Genomic DNA, 13,198 nt, shown 5'->3' with positions numbered 1-13,198 from the left:
AATTAGAAAGACACACACACACACACACACACACACACACACACACACACACACACACACACACACACACACACACACACACACACACACACACACACACACACATACAGACACACACACACACACACACACACACACACACACACACACACACACACACACACACACAGCCCACAGTTTGAAGGAGTGTTTAGCAGATCTTTTTTTGGGTTCTTTTTTTCCCCTTTCTGATATTTGGGCAGGACGAGCGGGGTAGCGCTCCCTCCCTCCAGCGACCATGGGACTCGGCGCGTTGCCATGGAAACAGCCCAAACTGCACCGGAGGAGAGATTGAGAGGGAGACAGAGAGAGAGAGATAAGTAGACATAGAGAAAAAGAGGGAGAGATATTTTTTGCTCCAAGAAGAAGGCCTTCTGATGGCGACTGTTGTTCTTCTCTACTCAGTGTGAACACTTTAGTGTGTGTGTGTGTGTGTGTGTGTGTGTGTGTGTGTGTGTGTGTGTGTGTGTGTGTGTGTGTGTGTGTGTGTGTGTGTGTGTGTGTGGCTAGACAGAGCAGCAGGAGAACAAAGTGTAGCTGTGTGTGACTGTCTGCATTTGTCATATGGTGTGTGTGTGTGTGTGTGTGTGTGTGTGTGTGTGTGTGTGTGTGTGTGTGTGTGTGTGTGTGTGTGTGTGTGCGTGTGTGTGTGTGTGTGTGTGTGTGTGTGTGTGTGTGTGTGTGTGTTCCTCCCTGGGCCAGTATCAGTGGTAAGCTGTGATTCAGGCTGTGAAAACACTGATTTGGCAGCCAGAGCGTCTTCCTCCATCCATCTCTTATTAACTGACGCTTTATTACAAAAGAACGGGTGTGTGTGTGTGTGTTTGTGTTTGTGTTTGAGGGTTGGTGTCTTTAAATCCGGAGGTTCAGCGAAGGAGGCGTGTCTCTAAAAAGCTCCCGGTTAACTCAGGGTAGAGTCCTGTTTGCTGATTGATTTATCAAGAGTGTGTAAAATGTCAAATAGAAACGGTTAATCTCGTTAGATGTTCACTTTTATTCCATAACAATCTCTTTATCCCAAAGTTCAGAGTATGAAGCCTGGATGGAAGGGAGCAGAGTGTGTTTAAAAGAAACAGGCTGGGTTCTCATATGTCACCAAGCAATGCAGGAGGAGCCACCTTGTCCTAAACTATCACTCTACTTACTAGCTTGTATTCACCAACATGCATTGCACATTTCAATAGAATAGAAGAAATGAAAAGGATAAGAAAATGAATGATTGTTTCCATCAACTAGGGCAGTGGTCACCAACCTTTTTAAGCCCAAGATCCCGACCTCGGCCTTGGTGAAAGGCGAGATCTACCTATTGCAGAATTGAGTGAAAAAGACAGCCTTCCAATTTGAGGCCTTTTATGGCTAATTGCATCTGAATTACATCAAATCATTTGGTGCAACTTCCAATTTGATTAAACCAAGAACACAAAATAACTAACATGTCAAAAAAGGATAAATATATATATTTACATCATACTTTAAGTTTCCCTTCATTACAATCCTAAATATAAATGTATGTAGCTTATTTTCCATTTGTTTGACTGAATGAGTAAATTATTTTGTTGACAGCAACAACAACAACAAAGAAAAAAATAACATCTTGCAGTGAGCAGATAACATAAAGTGCCATTTTAACTGTGACGGCCCGTCCACACTACAGCTTCAAAAAAAGCTTGGAGCTGGGCGTGTCTGAAACTCGACCAACAACCAATCACATGAATCTCCCGCCCCTGACACACAAGCAGCGGTTTGATTGGCTAGAGCTTGTATTGGCATATGATTTGATTGGCTGACGCTTCCACCGAAAGCTTCAGAAGCTTCAAAAGTTGAACATTGCTCAACTTTTGCAGCCTGAAACGCCAGGAAAGCTCCGCTCTGCTTCCCACAATGCAGTTCGGCGAAAAGTGACATCACCCCATTCAAAGTGAATGGGCAGACGCGTTTGAAACCGTTTTTGAAGCTGTCGAAGCTGTAGTGTGGACGGGCCGTGAGGTTTATCCACTGAAGCCTCATGCAAGTGCAACATTTAACATTAACATCAAAACGAGTTATTTTAACACAATTCTTACAAATTCTAAATTCTAACAACATTGTTTTTTTGGGCATAGACCATTGGTGCGTTCACACCGGACGCGATGCGATTTTGGGGGGGGGCGCGATTACATGTAAAGTCAATGCAGAGACGCAGACAGACGCGGTTGATGTGAATGGCGCGGTAGCCAATCAGCGGTGAGGATCTCAGCCTGCCATCACTGACGTTGAATCAGAAAACCAAAACATCAGCCGTTAGCTGTCAGCACTCAGAGCTCACAGCTCCTCATATCTGTTCAGAAACTGGACACAAGTTAAACAAGTACAAACCACAGACAATCACGTTGTTGTGAGTGTGGATGGAGCAACTACAACGTTAGCTTAGCCTGATCGATCCGATCTCCATTCAGAAAACACGCATTTCAAAAGGTTTTTCGCCTGCCGTGTTGTGTGTACACTTGTCAAAGCATTAATTCATGGTTTTTACTAACCGGTATCAGCATGTAGTTACTTCGGCATCATTTTGAAACGTGTATTACAATTAAATCACTGTAAAATATGTTTTGTTGCAGTTGGTATCTACCATAAGTGCAGTGAGTTCCAAAATATGCAGCATTATTTTAAGTCAGTCTATTATTTTCAGGAGCTACAGGGAATGTGTCAAAGATACGTCAATCAAGTGGCACCTGCTAACGGGGTGGTGGATGATAGGCTTACATCCAAACACTTAAAAATACATATATATATTTTTTTACTTTTCTTTCTTTTGCTACTTTTTTTTTTTAACGGTGTGCGATCTACTCGCATCACAATCGCGATCGACTGGTTGGTGACCACTGAACTAGGGTAATGTGATAAGGAGTTGTTTATAGGTTGTTTAATCAGGTGACCAATAGGTTGCTCCCTGTCTCCTGTCGTTAACACCACAGAAGAAGAGGTTTCAACAAGAAAAGATTAGAAGAGCGCCAGACAGTAAGAAAACAATATAAAAAGCTTGATGGAAATCTGACATTTCATTAAGTTCTTTGTATGTATGGTACAAAGCTTACAGAACAGATCAGATCAGTGTAGACTGGAGCCACGAGAAGAATATTTTTAGTTAGCTAAATTAGCCAAGCTAAGTTAGCTAAGTCTGTTTCCATTACACTTCCATACGCAAATATTTCCACCTTAGCCAAGTATAAAATATATATAATCCAATTAGCTGTGTTTCAACTTTACGTGTTTTCTGTGCAAATAGAAATTGTGAAAAAAAAGATAGGACGGAAAAGCACCAAGTTACTGTTATCAGTAAAGTGGTTGAAAACTTCAATTATTTGGTTCATGCCGTAAATTATTTTTCATAATTCATAAACCTGTGACATAATTTTTTAATTGTGAAATTATAAGAAAAAAGGCAAGAAACACACTATAGTTACTCATATACAGCATGTTTCAGATAGTTTGATTGTCATTCTGTACATTTCCATCACTCACTATGATGGAGCAGTGGGGGGGGGTCCCGGCCTGCAGAGCACCTCCAGCTGCAGATGACAGTGAATTAAAGTTGAATTAAACTAATCTGGATTCTGATTTAATCAGTATCTGACATAAAGATCTTAAAGTGTGAGCAGCTGGAGAAGCAGGAGGTGTAAATAACAGCATGAGGGATTAGGGTCTGAGACCAGAGGTCGGCAAAGACCCTGCCAAACACACACAAAACGACCTGCAAAGCACAGGACAAGGGTCCGAAATCATGACAGTAGGTTGCTCGCTACATTATTGATATCGATGGATTATTTATCGCCCTCCGTACTTTAACAAACTCCTCCTAGGCATTTGATGTGATCGACTACACATTTGGCAGGTAGCGTCTCAGGCAAATACGTCTTACCTTTGCTGTTGTCTGATCAAAAGTCGTGTTCAAGGGCATTCAAATGCATATAAACGCTGCTGAAGGTTAATCCAATGTCTCTGTCACTTTGAAATGATTACTGCAATCCATCATAACAAATTGGCTTTCATTGGAGATTTCACTGGAATGTCAAATTCCTCAAACATGTTCACATACTTAGCCAAAGCTCATTTTGATTTATTTCAAATAAAAAAAAATCCAACTTGTTGAAAAATATTCATGCAGCTTATTTGGTTTTGCTGCAAAATTATGCTTTTGATTGCGAAAAATAAATCAGCATTTTCTGTGTTTGTCAACCTGTCAACAAATTCTTAATATTATTACAGTTGCTCAATCTGTTGATTTTGATCAGTAAAAGTGTTGATTGATAAAAAGGTCTGGGTTTGAAATGTTGAGTTGCCACTAATTTAATAAAAACACAGTATAAATAAAGCTGCATTTATTATTTGTTTTGGGAAAGAGAGACTGAATCAATATAACAGTGTGCTGCAAAACTAAGAGCTAAAAAGCTCTGATTTAACCATTTATATTGACAAAATACTGAATCATGTAAGGACTTCACTGCCCAGTCTTTTGGGCGGTGGTGGCGAAGTCGATAGGGACTTGGCTTGGTAACTGGAAGGTCACCAGTTCAAGTCCAGGCAAGACCAAGTGCTACCGAGGTGTCCCTGAGCAAGGCACCGTTCCCCGGGCGCCGTTCAAAATGGCAGCACACTGCTCCTAACGGATGGGTCAAATGCAGAGGAACAATTTCCCCACGGGGATTAATAAAGTATATCAAATAGATCTTTGTTATACATGTATTCCAGACTCATACACTTCTTTACCAAACACAATGTCTTGAGTAAAAGTCAAATTGGATTTATACCAAAACACCAAACTTCAGATCATATTGACACCCTATACCTCAATTAACAAACACATGACACGTGCCAAAACAGTGACCAGATATTTGCATGCTTCATAGATTTCAAAAAGGCTTTCCATTCTATTTGGCACAATGGTCTTTTTTACAAAGTGATTGAATCAGATGTAGGGGGTAAAACATGACATAATGTAATCAATGTACACAAGCAATAAGTGCGCTATAACAAATTGGCAACATTTTTGGCAACATTTTTCTCTCAAAAGCGTGGAGTGAGACATGGCTGCTGTATGAGTCCAATTCTATTTAACATCTATTTCAATGAATTAGCCACTATCCTAGAGACTTCTGAAGAACCTGGCCTCAATCTAGATGACTCAGAAATCAAACTCCTGCACTACGCAGATCACCTGGTTTTGCTGTCTCCTACAGAACTATGATTACAGCAGACCTGCTGCAACAAGCCGGACCTGGGCCCTGGCAGTAAACATGAACAAGACAAAGACAATTATCTTCCAAATAGATCCAGTTCAGAGAAACATAAATAACCTCACATTAGGAACTCTTAAAATAGAAAACGACTTGAAATAAGTTCCACTGGGAGTTTTAATCCACCAATAAATGAACTGAGAGGGAAAGCACAAAGGGCATCCTACGCAATGGAAAGTCAAATTTACATTAAAATGTGGTTTAAATGACTGGAATCCGTCCGGACAATTATTCTCTATAGTAGTGAAGGGTTGGGTCCTCTCCCAGTTTAAAGTTAACCAAATGATAAAACACCAGAAACAAAACTATATCACCAATTGAAACAAACAAAAGCACAAAGCAAAATGCAGTGCTATCTGGCCCTAGAGAAACACTACCATGAACAACCCGGACCCCCCCAGAGGATGTTAGGTCCATCCCCCACTTATAAAAACGTTACCCCTGCTTACACCTATATGCCGTGAGCTGATTATCGAGCCTTCATTGTAACGGTCGCGGGTACACTGTGTGTGTGTGTGTGTGTGGGGAGTGTTGCAGTAGAACATTCCACTGTAGCGCCCGGTACCTTCATGGGAAACCCTACATGTGTGAGCACCCTCTATGAAACGTCAAGCTACCCCACAGCACCCCCTAAAAGAAAATCTCTGGCGCCGCCCCCGGCCGTTGTCAAAAACGGAGATTTCATATTAGCTGCTATGAGAGCTACAACCCAGCTTCCGGTTTTTGGGAAACTGCATGCGCATCACTCTCACTCCTCAATGGTAATGTTTAGATGGATTTGAGGAACTTCCCTTCAATTCTATTGGCTCTAACGGTTCAAAAGAGGTGTCAATCAACAAAATCGACCGAGGGGGGCCAGAGATAGGGCAAATCCACCCAAATGTCCCCAGAGGTGTTTTTTTTGTGCTAAATCTCTCTAAAAAGGTCAAATGTCACTTGTTTTGCATCAATCTTAATACAGGGTACTTATTATATGCTATAGTTTGGATTTCTAAAGCTTTTAGTCTACTATCCCATCATTCAAGGGTGGTTTTCAAGTAATAAGTAATGGTTTTATTTTGGACGGAAACTATAATTTACATTTTTTTACAATGTTCAATCTGAATTTACTTTAAAATTTAAAAAAATGCTATATTGATTCTGACTGTTCTACATCCAACTCACAGGTGTATCATTACTTTGAGAAAAAAGATTATTAATGTACCCCTTTTTAGAAGTGAAGATATAGTCATTTGTTCTGGGAATGTCATTTTCGAGCCTGAGACCTGAAAAACAGGCTCAGGGCTTAACAGGTTAAGTCTGGTGGACTTTGTCACTATCGTATGTAACCTGACTTTGTCTTTTGTTACCGTCGTTATTCCGACAATTTTCATCAATTAGCACAATCTTATGGGAAAATTAGAGGAAGGCTCGAATTCAGGTTGATAATGCAAGAATGGTGTCATACTGTCTTTTATGAGTTGGATTGGCTTTACCAATCGTAATCTTACAGTAGGTCTGTGACACTTTTTTTCATGTTAATCATTTCTATGTGCAGTACACACAAATGATAAATCATAGAGGTTTAAAATATGGCAACTGCTTATCTTAAAGAAAAAGATGAAGGATAGGATTCTCTTTATCTTTTCTCTTTATAGAAAGTATCTTCAACTCTTGTGGGTGCCACCAGCTAAATATCCATTAAATTCAGACAAACAGGACTTTTTCTTCTGACATTTTCCCTTACACACACACACACACACACACACACACACACACACACACACACACACACACACACACACACACACACACACACACACACACACACACACACACACACACACACACACACACACACACACACACACACACACACACACACACACACACACACACACACACACACACACACACACACACACACACACACACACACACACCCACACACACACACACACACACACATATTAAGCTCATTCTGTGTGTATTGACCCCTCAATCATCAATCAAAGTCTTCATTAGCTATAATCCGTAACTTTCCACATCATCACAAGGCATCTCGAGTTTTGGAAGTATAACCATTGGACCATCAAATCAGTGAAAAAGTCTGTTCAACTTTAGTTATTCTTCTTCTTTTATAAAGACATTTTATTTTCTTGGTTTCAATTATTTCTATCTTTGATTGTGTCTTTTTAAAGATGGTAGATGGATCCGGAGTCTTAACAGAAAGAGTTGAATGATGATAAAAAATGACTGAATTGACATTTAATAATATTTCTGAGCCAAATCAAGTCCCTTTCATTGACATAAATGCTTTGCGTGTGGCCAAATTACAAATTAAATGGACAGCGGCCTTTTTTCAGGGGGGAAATTCATTAAATGAATCTTCAATCACTGGAAAACTCAGATCTTTGAAAGAGTATTCATCATCACAAAGACATGCTCTCCGCTTAAAATATGTATTTTCAAAAAGAGACATGAACTTACTGAAAGCTCGCCCTGTGTCGGCTGCTGCGGTGCATCATTCAAAAATGATGTTCCTTGAAAACATGACCACAGCAGGTCCAGTTGGTTAGCTGTTTAAATGCACAGCGGCCAGCAGACAATTGGACGGAGAGTAAACCGCAGGAAAGTTTGACAAGCTTGTACATACAGTATGAGTCATTGGCAGGTTCATTAGGTCATGCACATGTGTTTGTGTTTCAAGGAATCTGTGGTTTGTACCTCCCACTAACAGTACATCTCATACTCAAGACCTTCAAAGTTCATCTGGTTTCTATGAACATTTTCCAACCTCTAAATATCTTCACCTGCCAGCTTTGAGATCTGTGTTTTTTCTTCGTCTCTCTTTCTTAGAAAGTGTTTTTTTCCACACAAGCCAGAACACTAATCCTTAAATATGTCTTGCCTCTCGCATTTAAATGATGCTAACACAGGGATGCACTACATAAATACCAAGTGAGTCAGTGGATTTCATTTTATCTGTTGAACCATGAGCGACAGAAAGATTGGTTTTATTGATTATCGATGTCAAGTTCATTATTATTGTACACCTCAATAAGTTAAGCTAATCGTCATACGACTACTTCTGATAGCTGGTCTTTTTTCGGATCCTGTTCCAAGTTGGCAAAATGTCTATAGGTTTATTCTGAAGCAAACCATTTTTTTATTTTGTTATATAGTAAAGAGCAATGTTAGAAAACATTTAGGTATATATTCTTATTTTTAGACTCTGACAAAGGATATCGGTGGCGGTTGTTTAACTGTACATTACTAACTTTGATTCCTTAATGGTTCAAATTTAACTTTTTCTGGAGAAATGATAATCCAGCTGATTATCAATTTAAAGAAAAACTTTGATTTGTTTAAATTACATGGCCATTTCTACTCATCATAATTCCATTGTTGAGGTCTACTACAATAGATTTACATTGTTCAATGTTCCAAACTCACATTGGTTTCTCATACAGCATCTCTGTATAGTATGTGTATTCACTCTCTGTCCTAAATGGCTTGCTGGAGCTCCTGCCCCCCCCCCCCCCCTCCCTGTGAGCCCACTGTGCTCTGATTGGTCAGCTCGCCCACTCTGTTCTGATGAGTCCACCACCGTTACAGCGGAACATCAGTGATTATGTGTTACAATGGCGTTTGTTAGCAACCAGAAAATGACACCAGTAATGACAAACAGATGAGAATGCTGCGTGGGGTCTGGGTGCCATGTTGGCGGGACGTTGTGGGGCTCGCTGCTCCGCCCTTTGAGGCTCGAGGAGCGGAGAGTGTGAGCTGGATTACTGGGGTCGTTTCCTGGTTGCTGCATGGGGTCTGCGAGACACCGCGGAACTCAGCCTGAGCACACACAGGGGATCCGCGTGGCCGCGGCTGAGAACAGATAAGGCTGAGTGAGTGTGTGTGTGTGAGGAGCTATGACCGTTACGTCACTATGACCAGGAAGAAAAAAATGGAAAAAGAAAAATGTCCAACGAGGCGTTCTGGGGCAGCACAGACAGGTCTTCTCTGTGTTAGAGTTTTACTCGCTGCAGGGTGTACTTTGAGGGTTTGTGACTCTGCAGACCGTTTACATGCAGAAAAAGCTTCATAACACACAAGGGGACGGGTAATAACCAGAAAAGCATGTCATGGGACCTTTACATTTTAATGAGATCTCCATAGAGCTACAGAGTTGAGTAATAAGATAAGATAAGACTTTATTTATCCCGAAGGAAATTGTTGTGCCAGAGTAACAAAATACAATTAACACAATAAACACAGCAGCACAACAGCAAAACTCTACACTAAAAGTGCAGCAAAAAGAGAAATTAAACATCTAATCACTCTCTGTGGGCTCAGAAGACCGACATTACGCCATCATTTGATCCACTGTTTATCTAAAAATGCTAATTTGTAGCTTTAATCCAATTACTAAACATGTGTTTAAAAGTGAAAACATCTATTAACCTGTTGAAACAGCGTCTGAGGGCTTCTTAATATTGAATAAACTATGAATGTTTCATATCCATGTAATGGGAAGAAACTCAGCTAACTGATCTTTATTTTATTTTTTTGCAAAAAAAACCACAAAGCTAACGCTGAGCCTCTGAATTAGCCCGCAGCGAAAAAATGCTAACGCCGTTTCAACAGAAAAAACGGTATAACACCCTTATTACTTGTCGTAACTGCACATCCAACATATTGATTAGCATCGTGACATGACACAGAATCGATAGTTATCCATACTGTAACATCACTCCATGATAAGAACTTGCGACATTATAAACAAAAACAGACATCACAACACGTGGCGCTAGGTAGCGAACACGGCAATATGTCTTACCTTCGTCGTTGTTTGATCAAAAGTTGTCTTCAATGGCATTAAAACGATAAAAACGCTGCTGAAGGTTAATCCAATCCAAGTCTGTGTCACTTTGAAATGATTTCTGATAATCCATCAGCAATAAACCTACTTTTAAGTTTTCAGATTTCAGAGTGTGAGACAGGTTTCGCTTTAGGCAAACTGCATGCGCATAACCCCCACTTCACAATGGTAACGTTGGTGTGTATGTGGAAATTCCCCTTCGATTCTATTGGCTCTAACGGTTCAAAAGAGATGTCAATCATCAAAATCGACCAATGGGTTCCAGAGAAACGGCAAAAACGCCCATTTCCACCCAAATCACCCCAGAGGTGGAGTTTTTTTTGCTAAACATCTCTAAAAAGGTCAAATGTCACTTGTTTTGCATCAATCTTGATACAGGGTACTTATTATATGTTGTACTTTGGATTCCTAAAGCTTTTAGTCTACCATCCCATAATCCAAGGGTGGTTAAGTCAAACAGAATTTTTGGACGGACACTATAATTTACAGTTTTTTACTATGTTCAATCTGAATTTTCTTTAAAATAAAAAACATCTATATTGATTCTGACTTTTCTACATCCAACTCACAAAAAAGTCAAAAAAGATTATTAATGTTCCCCTTTTAGAAGTGTAGTTATGGTCATTTGTTCTGGACATGTCATTTTTGAGCCTGAGACCTGGAAAACAGGGATGGAGTTTAACAGGTTAAGAGTGTCCTGCTTACATGGCATTTGTGACTAAACAAGATTATATTCAGGGAAAGAAAGTTAAAACGTGTGTTTTCGATTAAGAGAGCTTTTTTTTTTACATTGTGCCTCTTTCGAGGAATTCAAAGGAAGTTTCTGTTGCTTTATAAACTAGTCAAACACGTTTCTGTGGTTATACAGACACTCTCTTTGGTTGTTGTGGGTCGTTTGAGTCGAAATGAAGGGAAAGATTTAAAGTTTTGAGTCATGGTTATTGGTAGTTTTCCTGAAGGATGTATTCTGCTAATTTCTCCATCTCATGGCTCAGGATAGAGCCTCATATGTAAATTGGCTGTTTGATTGACCTCGACATGCTTTTAGATTCTGCTTCAATATACACAGTCAACATCAAATCAAATACATTTTATACTCCAAATTCAATAATAAAATAATGTGTTTCATGGTGTTTCATTTCAATGTCCTCAGGCATCGATAAGACATTTCTGAACAAATTATGATTAGCTGTACCTAACTATTGAGATTGTGGAAAATGTTGAAAAGGTGTGGCTGTTTTCTGGCAAAACCTTTGCCTTTTCTCCCAGTCCGCTTCTGGACCTACACGCTTCTTTTAGGCACCATTTGAGTGTTATAAACCTGATGTCAATGATATTTAAAGTTAGCATCATTCTCTCCTCATTGCTGTTTGTATAGTACAGATTTTTTTGTCATTTGTAGTTCTCTGGATGTAGTGTTTCCTTTTGACACAGAGAGTGATGTCTGAACAGTTGTAGTAGGCTGTAGTTTTTAAGAGAAAGATTTTGAGAAGACACAAAGCAGATTTCCGGCTTTAACCATAATCCAATTTTATTTTACATAATTTTGGCTGATTCGGCTTATACAACATTATTTATTGTGCCTTCCAGAAACATTACTAATCACTTTTGAACAATACATTTGTTCTATAATCTGACAATGTTCTGGTTAAGCTCTTGTCGTGGTAAAGCACAAAGACAACTTGTTGAAGTTCAGGAAAATATCCTTTATGGGTTAAAGTTACTACATTGTTAAGTTTAGCTGGAAAATAGATCAAACGTCTGGTACGATCGTGGTCATGGTTTAAACAGTTCTGAGGGTTCGATGTTACTCTAAAGGGCAATCAATATTTATTTTATTATTTCTCATGGACTCTCATTGGACCAAAACCCAAAATGTCCTTACAACTACAATTGAAAAAAAAACATACCGGACCACAAATGCCGTTCAATGTCTCTAAGAAGACAAGTAGAAATGACTTTATAATCATCATACAGCATGCCTTCCTTCCAACATGCCATCACAGACAATTTGAACAACGCTCTAACAATAACACACATAACCAATATTAATATACATTTAGACACAAAATATATCTTTTTTTTAATTGATTCTGAGGGACTTACACCAAAACCAGAGAACCTGAGTCACCGACTGAATCCGTTTGTTATCAAAGTCACATCCTCTACGCTCATCCTGTTATCACCAGAAATAAAAAAACAACAGAACCCCCATCAGTCTGTTTTTTTGGGTGGAGTTTCCCTTTCTTATCATAAAAAACACACATTTATTGATTGACAACATTCCCAGCCATCTTGTTCAGAGTGTGTGAGTTAGTCTGTACAGCCTATAACTCACCCGCCATCTTGTTTAGAGTGTGTGTGGATTTTGGCCCTTGTCAAAGTGTGTGTGTGTGTGTGTGTACATTTCAGCATGAGTACGCGCTGTAAAGCTGCTCCTCCTACCGCAGCCAATGTCAACAGCCGAGTGCATAACTTCCCATGAGCCTTTCCCCTAGAAGGTAACTGCGCTAGCTCAGCTCTATACAAGAGTGTGTGTGTGTGTGTGTGTGTGGAGCAGCTCTATGTGTGTTTTTCTACACTTATTTGTCAGTGTGTATGCATGCTGTGTGTTGTTGCACCCAGTGTGTGTCTGTGTATGTGTGTGTGTCTTTACATGCATGCTGTTGTCTTTCTGAGTTGTACTCATGGGGGCGTTTTTTCACATTTTTGTGAAGTGTGTGTGTTTTGGTTTAATGCACGTGCCAAATCAGCTTAAAGTCACACACTCACATACGTGCACACACCCGCTGCCATGAAATTGTGCTCACCAGTATGTGCACCGTGTGTGAAAGGCAACACATGTAGTGTGTATCTTTTGGTTTAGTGTGTGTGTGTGTGTGTGTGTGTGTGTGTGTGTGTGTGTGTGTGTGTGTGTGTGTGTGTGTGTGTGTGTGTGTGTGTGTGTGTGTGTGTGTGTGTGTGTGTGTGTGTGTGTGTGTGTGTGTGTGTGTGTGTGTGTGCAGCAGAGCAGAGTGGCGGGTCTAATGCG

At 39.9% G+C, this 13,198-nt stretch overlaps 1 protein-coding gene across 6 annotated transcripts in view; it reads left to right on the top strand.

The window, feature by feature from the left end:
• The window catches only part of LOC117536479 (zinc fingers and homeoboxes protein 2-like), a 221,862-nt gene that overhangs the window by 126,168 nt on the left and 82,496 nt on the right, over window positions 1–13,198 (top strand). Inside the window, exon 3 of one of the 6 annotated variants that reach the window (XM_034201370.1) lies at window positions 12,580–12,668. The exons of the other annotated variants lie outside the window; for them this stretch is intronic. The gene's annotated coding sequence lies outside the window, so the exon portion shown is untranslated. The remainder of the gene's footprint in view (window positions 1–12,579; window positions 12,669–13,198) is intronic. 6 annotated transcript variants of the gene reach the window in all.

This window comes from Gymnodraco acuticeps, unplaced genomic scaffold, assembly GCF_902827175.1.
Source record: "Gymnodraco acuticeps unplaced genomic scaffold, fGymAcu1.1, whole genome shotgun sequence".
Taxonomy (NCBI): Eukaryota; Metazoa; Chordata; class Actinopteri; order Perciformes; family Bathydraconidae; genus Gymnodraco; species Gymnodraco acuticeps.
This window is presented reverse-complemented; position numbering and strand designations above follow the sequence as displayed.